We start from the raw sequence: 9,444 nt of genomic DNA, 5'->3' as shown, positions 1-9,444 counted from the left end.
ATATATATATATATATATATATATACATATATGTATATATACGTGTGTGTATGTATGTATATGTATACATTTATATACATATGGATAGATATATGTATGCATGCATGTATGTGCAATTATACACCGTGAACTCAAAATATATAATACGTAAAATGCAGCAAAAATAATTAACTTACAAACTTTTTTTTTTTTTTTTTGTTAAGTTTAAAACTTCAAGAAATAGATATTTCGAGATAAACTGTTTGATATTTCTCCATCTTTGTTTCCTTGATTTCATAATTCCTGTTTTGTTTTTCGCAAATTTCGGTTCGATTCTATTATATTCTTCGTCGTCCAAAATATATTAATTGCTTATAAAGTGTATCTGAAATGTTTAGACAAAAAACTCTATATTTAGTTTAGTTGTTGAAAAGCTCTTAGTAGCTGTCACATTTAAATAACAATTGGGCTTTAACTTAAAAGAACTGGCAAACCGTTTCATACATTAATGATGATACTTATGCCAGTACATTACATTATTGTTAGTCTCTGACCGTCTGTCAATTAACAGAATCGCCATTATAATTATTAGAAATCTTCAGAAGCCATTTTGAGAAGGGGAAAAAAAAAGCACAAAAATATAAATTAATAAATAAATTAAACGAAGAAAAGATATTTCTCCGTGACTCAAGCTTTTAATTCAGTTTCTTATTCAAGAGCATAACTGGCCATTTTCACTTTGAAATCAATACCTTCTTTTTCTTCATTGTCATCATCATCATCATCATCATCATCATCATTTTCTTCTTCTTCTTCTTCTTCTTCTTCTTCTTCTTCTTCTTTGTGTCTCCTCCTCCTCTCCATCTACTCCTCCTGCCACTCCTACAACTACTTAGACCTTTATTACCCAACCCCTACCTTTTTTTACTTTCATTTTTGTTGTTGTTATTACTTTCCACATCTGTCACACACATCTACACATCCACACACATCCACATACACACACATACACGTCTACATGCCCACTCATACATCTACACAAACACACACACACACATCTACACAGCCATCTGCTGGCGGCCATCTTTGCAACGCTCCTACTGACAATGACTTGCCTTGAAACATTCATTGTTCTGGCACATTTTGTGTGAAATAGATGTTTACTCAGGAGATATGAGAGCGACTATTCTGTCACCAGCCACTGACCATGTTCAACCAGAAATAAAAAGTGCGAAAATGTGCAAAGTGATAAAACGAAAAGGAGAATTTAATAAAACACTTGGAAATCAGAGATCTTAATGGAATCAACACAAGTGTCAATGCTATATGAGCAGCTCGCACCAAACGCAATACTTAATACGGCAGATTCCTCTTTAAATACACAATTATTTTCACACATAAACAAAGTAAAAGCTACATACACACACACAGCCACAGGAACAGTGGAAGCTACACACACACATACGCACACACACACACGTAACTATAAAGACTGTAGAAGCTATATATACACAGCCATAGAAATGGTGTGAATAGAGAAATAAACAGTATTTAATTGATATCTGTTTTGATAAATAAATACATTATTTTGTGTCAATATTGTAAACCGAAGCAACTTGTTTATAGATATCTTCATCAATTAAGAGGGTGTGAAAGGGCAAACAGTTCAATGGAAGTGGATTGTTGTGCAGTCGTACGTTCAGCAGACAAATCAGCGAATTAGCAACAAGCAGGGATCAGCCTTTCTTATATATTTTTTCCTCAATATTTCAGTATCTTAAATATTTGTTTCCATAAAAAATGGTAAAAAGAGAATCAAGAATTGAAGCTACACTTGAAGAGTTACAGATTGTGAGGAATTATTTCAAATGGATATTGAGAAAGAGGGGGCGGCGAGGATCGATTGGCAGAGACGCTAGAATCGCATGAAATACATTTTAATATTGGTTCCGTCTCTTTACGCTCAGGGTTCAAATTCAACCAGTCAACTTTATCCTTTTGTGATCGATATAATAAAGTAGCAGCGTATTAATGGGGTGGCTTTAATCGATGTTATGCCAACGTACAAAGGACTAGAATGGTACAAATCAGGAGCTCTAATGACAGGTGAATTGACACACCTGTCGAAGAACCTTATACTAATGTCACAAGTTCTCCTGTATTTCTAATCGGCCCTAATCCACGGAATTCTTGGTCTTTCCTTTTATCTGAACCTCTATTCCTTGCCCGTACCGTTAACAGCTTCTCCAAAATAGCTTTCCTAATTAAGGAGACAAAATATTTCATTTTTCTATATTCCATGGTGTTTCGTGAATTATTCAGACATTTTACCATTTTTAGTTTATCTTTGGTTTCTCTCTTCTGTCCTTGATATTCAGAAAAGTTTTCGGTGACCAATTATTTTAACAATTCATAACAATAACAAATCGTTTTGATTACGATGTTTTAAAGAATAAAATTACTTTGGTAATTGACCGTAATAATTATTGGAAGAAATCTTAATCATTTTCCATTGGCCCAAGGACACATCGTCTGCCGATAGCGTCACACTTCATTAAACAACTTCTTGATAGACGTAAACGAAATAACAATCAACATCTTCACTGATAATATATCTATCGTACATGCATGGAAGGCAAAAACAACGTTGACAGGATTCGATCTCAGTAAGGTGTAGACATGATTGGAAGCTTCTTAAGAAGTTCATTTGGTAAATAACATGGTTCCGAGTTCGATCACGCTTCTTGTTCGGTATGTGAGGCAAATGTCTTTTACAGCAGCCAAATGTTGACCAATTTGGTCTCATGTTCGACCAATATTTTTTGGTTAAAATACGGTAAAGGGAAACTGTTTACAAACCCGTCTACAAACACACACACACACACACACACACACACATACAGACACACACGCATACACACACACGCATACACACACACATACACACAGAGCTAGGATCCCATCGTAAAGATTTGACCTTCGTTTCAAGCCCTCTCTCTCTCTCTCTCTCTCTCTCTCTCTCTCTCTCTCTCTCTCTCTCTCTCTTTCTCTCTCTCTGTCTATCTATCTATCTCTCACACACACACACACACACACACACACACCCTACCCAACAATTGTTGACGCTATACAAAGCTCAAAGTGAATCTCAAGTGGAGGATAGTTCCCATACCTGGGGGAGAGGAAGGTACTGTTACTTCAAACACAGGCATCCGAGATCCCATCCAGAGGAAAATCATTTGATTGACAACAAATTAGTCACTAAAACTAAATGTTAATTGTGATTATATTAATTAAAAGTATAAACTAACTGTAGCTATGCTAATTAAAACTGTTAAGTGTGTTTACTTTAGTAAAACTAATTGTTAACTGCTTATATTAATCAAATGTCAATGTTCACTGTGGTCATGTTAATTAAAACTAAATGTTAACTACGTTTATGTTAGTAAAACTAATTGTTAACACAGGTGTGGTTATTACTATTTTTAAATCTCACAACGAGAGATATTCAGCAACAGTACTTTGGAGTAAAGATTGTTTGCCAACATAACATGGCAGTCCTGGTTTAGGACGAATGTTGCTGTAATTTAGCCCCAGGAGAGTCCCTTGTTCGAAAATATAAGGACACAGATCGTGTCGTATAGCCATCTGGAGACGATGTCTCCTGGGGCTAAATTACAGCAACATTCGTCCTAAACCAGAACTGCCATGTTATGTTGACAAACAATCTTTACTCCAGGTGTGGTTATGTTTGTAAATTTTAATGTTAGCTGTAGTTATGCTGGTAACACTGTTAAATGTGGTTATGCTAATTATGTTAAATAACTTATGTGAATATGTAATTGCATTAGTTAATTTAGTAAACCTAAATGTGAATGAAACTACAGAGTCGAATGAGAGTGGTAGCGGTCTGTGGTGGGTTTTTATTTTATTACTAAAACTCTAAAACATTTATTTCGGCATTTTACCAATTCTTGCTATTTCTTCATCCGTGAAATATATCTCATAACAAAAGCATTATGTTGATAAAACATCTTGCACGTTGAATATTAATGTATGCAAACATTAGCTAAGTGAGAAATGTCTTGGCAGATTGATGAGATTTTAGTAAATGTTTCTGAAAAGGGTTAATTACTTCAAAGGAATATAATAGAAAGTCCATGTAGGAAATCCACAATTTTGTGCAATAGAATTCGATAAAACGGTTTAGGAGGCGTGATAGAGCGATTTGCAGCTTTAAAGACACGCTTTCGAAATTCATTAATTGATTAAGTTTTATGTCAGCTTTGCCGAAAGCCATTTCTGAATTAGCTGATTCATTTATATTGTATCTTTGTAGCTTATAGAATTCACAAGTTCTTTGTGAAGTCAGATACCATTAAATTTCTAAGGGGAAAATGTAAAAATAAAATAATACACAGAAACAATGAATGAAATATATTTTCGGAATTAATCTAACAGCATCAAAAAAGTTCTGCATTCTGGGAAAAGAATATAGATTACTTTTAAAACTATTAAGATTTCTATGAACCATTCGATAATGTTAAATATTTTCACCGATCAGATTCTGAAAATATCTAAGAACAAATCTAGAATATTGAAGAAATATGTAAAAATTCAATAAAAAAATGTTTAATCAAATTGAAATTAATTTTAACACAAACAGATCGATGTTCTTACGAAATAAATTGCTAAACTAAAATGCAAGATGTATCAGCAAGACACGGATTTCAAAGAATGATCTATAGCTCGTGACGAAAGCCACAAACTTCACGGCGAGGGTTCAAACTCGGTTGATTGTACTTATTTTATTCACCCCAGGAAGTGTTAAAGATAAATACGATGCTGGACTGATTTGAACTCATAACATAAAGAGATGTAAAAGTAGTTAAATGGTTTTATGTTTAACAAATTAATTTTGCAACTCTGTGACTCCAGGTTCGATTCAGTGGCACAGCAAATCCGAGCGTCTTCTAGCTTAGTCTCCAGTCGCCCAGTGTTGTGTGTGTGTGTAGGTATGACATTCTTTTGCTTCTCCCAGCCATTGGACCGCAGCCATGTTGGTGGGGCATCGTCTGGACAGGTTGAGTCGATCAAATCATGCACAGTAATTTTTTTTTAAGTCTGGTATTCTCCACATTGGCTGTTAGTGTTGTTTTAGATTATATTTTTAAAGTCTGGTATATTTCGTTCATGAAGTCGGAGCAGATTTGTCTTCTGATAGTAACTGAAAAGACATCGAGTCAACGAAGCAATTTCTATGTGGTCGCTTGACCGTTTAGAAATAGTAACCAACTGTGCCTCATATGACACTCTACTGTCTTCGATAATCCTTTCTACTTTAGGCGTGAAATTTGGATGAAGGGGTCGATTACATCAACTCCAGTTCTCTATTGGTACTTATTCCATTGATGCCGAATGGCAAAGTCTATCTTGGCGGATTTTGAACTCAGAACGTAAAGACGCACGAAATGCTACTAAACACTTTCTCCGGCGTGCCTGCGACTCCCCCCAGCTCGCCGCCTTCCAACAGACTTCAACAATGAAAGCATATAATGGCTATATACTCCTAATAAGACGTGCTGGTCACATCTGGAATGCCTTTGATCAATCAGGCCAGATTGGGGCCAAACGATAACGACTGCAATGAAGACGATGATGACGATTACAGCAACAACAACAGCAGTAGCACCAGCTACTACTACTACTACTACTACTAGAAATTATTTTTTTGTAAGTAATCAGAGTGAGAATCGAACGCGTGTACTCTGCAACGCTGCTCTGCACTAAATTATCCATCTTGAAATCGATAAAATGATATGGTTAAGAGACACGTGATCTGTAAAATTAAATAGTTCCGAAATAGCTCAACTCAAAACAGAGAAATGAAGCCAGCAATTTGTAATTTTATAAAAATAAAATTATTTATAGATGGAAGTAATTGTAATTTCTCTCTCGACCGTTGGCACGTGGTTGTGAATACGTCACAATTAATGTATTAACATATAATGGTTAGTGTATTAATAAATAACTCTTAATATATCAACACATAACGGTTATGTTGAAACATAACTTATCGTTATTAATGTATTAACATTACAACTCGTAATCTATTCACGCATTACTATCAACACGTCACTCTAATTATATTAAACTATGTGTTAATTTGTATTCTTCAGTGAATACGCATATACTAACACATCATTAGCAACGGATTCCCACATCACTGTTAATTAATGTCATTTAATATATTAAGCCATCAATTTTAAAGTATTTAACACATCTTTGTTAATGTATTAATACGTCACTGCTAATGTATTAAAACGTCACTGCTTATGTATTACACGTTATTGGTAATTTATCATCAATAACGTGTAATATACAAGCAGTGACGTTTTAATATGTTAGCAGTGACGTATTACTACAGTAATGGTGACAATACACTTGCAGTAGCGTATTAGTAAATTTATTAGACTTATTGGTATTGTTTAGAGACATTTCATATATGTCCATCAGACTGTGTATGAACACACACACACACATACACACACATAAATATATATACGAGGGTGAGTCAAAAAGTAATGCCATTTTGTTTAGGACAGGTATAATTACCAACACAGGAACATGTATCATACATCAAAATGAAGCTGGTCCTCTGTGGATCACATCCCTACTTCTCAACATAGTCACCGTTTCTCTCAATAGCAATGTTCCACCTTCGAATGAGAACATGTATCCCTGTCCCGTTAAATTCTGTTGACTATCTTTTGTTTTATTAATATTGCAATTTGAAAGTTCCTTCTTTTCTCAAGTATAAACTGCTATCAATTTCAAATCCAGAACTTCACAACCTTTAAAAGAACACGTGTTACTTAAAATACACCATTCGGATTGGTAGAGGTTTATTTTCTGGTTTAGCGAGAGAAAAATAGATAGATAAATAGATTAGATAGATAGATAGATAGATAGATAGATAGATAGATAGATAGATAGATAGATAGATAGATAGATACAGTTACTCTGTAGTCTCTGGTATCGTAATAAATTTTACAAATTCTTCTTCACTTCATTCGGTTGGGGTTAAACATTATCATTGAAGTTCACCTGAAACCATTCTGACAAACGGTGATACATTAACATCTTGTTCGGTTCCTTTTTATGACAGAACACTATGACAACTTTATGACTTGTGCCATTATTATTATGGTTCGTATTTTGATCATCTGCAAATCTATCTATATTCACCGACACATTCATTAATTTTCCTTGCTTCTTTACACAAAACAACCGACTCAACACCTTATTTTTCTTCTTCTTCTTCTTCTTCTTCTTCTTCTTCTTCTTCTTCTTCTATCTTCTTTGATCTTCTTCGCCTCGCTTCCTTTTTTGTTCTTTTCTACTTTTTATTTGTATTTTCTTCTTTTTACCTTCTTCCTTATTCTTTCTTTTCCTTTTTTTCCTTTCTTTTTCTAATTCATATCATCACCATTGTCGTCGTCGTCGTCGTCGTCATCATCCTCAGCAACAGCAGCAGCAGCAGAAGTAACAGCAGCAGCAGTAGCAGCAGCATCGTCATCACTGTCGCCCTTGTCATCATCATCATCATTATCATCATCATCATAGTCATCCTTATCAACGTCATCATCGTCATCATAACCACCACCATCATCATATTTTTCTTCTCCTTTTCCTTCTCCCCTTCCTCCCCCACCACCGGATTATTATTATTATTATTATTATTATTATTATTATTATTATTATTATTATTATTATTATTATTATTATTCTCTCCTCTTTTTTTCTTCCTCAGTCTTCTTTCTCTTCAGCTAAAACTATTTTCCTTCGTATTTCCTTCGTATTCTCCTTTTCTCTTTTCTTCTTCTCATTTTTCTTCTTCTATCCATTGTTTTTCTTCATCTTTTTTCTTCTTTTCCTTTTCATAATTCTTCCGTCTCCTTCTTATTACTCTTACTACTACTCTCAAATTTCTACAAATTTCTTCGACTCTTTCGTCTACTCTTTTCTCTCTCTCACTCCCTACTTTTCTTTTCCCTTCTTTATCCTCTCTATTTTTACTTAAACTCCTTTCTCTTCTTCCTTCTCTCTTCCTCATCTTCTTCCTTCTTCCTCTTCTTCCTCCTCTCGTCCTCCTCTGTTTCTCTTTACTATTGACATTAACGTCAGTTTGTTGATTTTGGTTTCACCAAAACTAATTATTCTTTCTTCCCCTTCTTATCGGCGCAGCTAAACCATTTTCTTCATTTCTTCCCAATCTCTTTCAGAGAATCCGGAATATTTACAGAATCCATCAATGCCTTATCAGGCCAATACTGCATGGATAACACATGCATAATGGTACATGCATATACACCGACGTACATAGCGTCCATATATATATACACACCTACTTACTTACAGACAAACACATACATACGCACACGTACAAACACGCATATACGTATGTATATGTAAATATATGTCTGTGTGTGTGCGTATATGCTGTGTATATGTGTACATGTATATATATATATATATCTATATATATATACATATATATATATGCATACATACATGCATACATACACACATATATATATATATATCATATATAAACTAGTATATATATACATATATATACACACACATATATACATACACACACACGCACACACACACACACACACACACACATATATATATATCTATATATATATACATACACATATCTATATCTATATCTATCTACTTATACATACATTCATACATACATGAATACATGCATACACACTTACATACACACATACATATACACAAACACATACATACACACGCACACATATACATGCATACATACACACATATATACATGCATACATATATACACACACACATATATACATATATACATACACACACACATACATACATACATACATACAAACATACATACACACATATACACATACATACAAACATGCATATTACAAAGATGGAGCAACGATTACATTCTTCTTCTGTGGAGTTCTTTAATTTCGTTTTTACCTCTTCTATTGTCCTTGCCTCTAACAAAGTAGATTCCAGTAGATTCCAGCAGAGTCTTTCAAACCCGTCCACAGCTTTACTGACAATTCACGCCGTGTCACCCTCCTCTAGAAATACTCTCATCTGAGAGGGGTGGGGAGAGAATAAGCTGCAACAATAACAACAACAACAACAATACTTCTAGACTCAAACGGAAAGTGAAGGGAACAAACAGAGAAAAATCGATTAACGTTTATTAAGAATGGTGTATGACCCCTAAATGAAGGAAGGAGATAATTATTGGGTCTTTGATTATGTTTTTTTACCTTAGTTTTCAAAGGATATATATTCACACTTTACGATGTTTATGTATGTATGTATGTATGTATGAATATATATATATATACATATATATATATATATATATATATAAATATATAT

Source organism: Octopus bimaculoides, chromosome 13, assembly GCF_001194135.2.
Source record: "Octopus bimaculoides isolate UCB-OBI-ISO-001 chromosome 13, ASM119413v2, whole genome shotgun sequence".
In the NCBI taxonomy this organism is placed as follows: Eukaryota; Metazoa; Mollusca; class Cephalopoda; order Octopoda; family Octopodidae; genus Octopus; species Octopus bimaculoides.
This window is presented reverse-complemented; position numbering follows the sequence as displayed.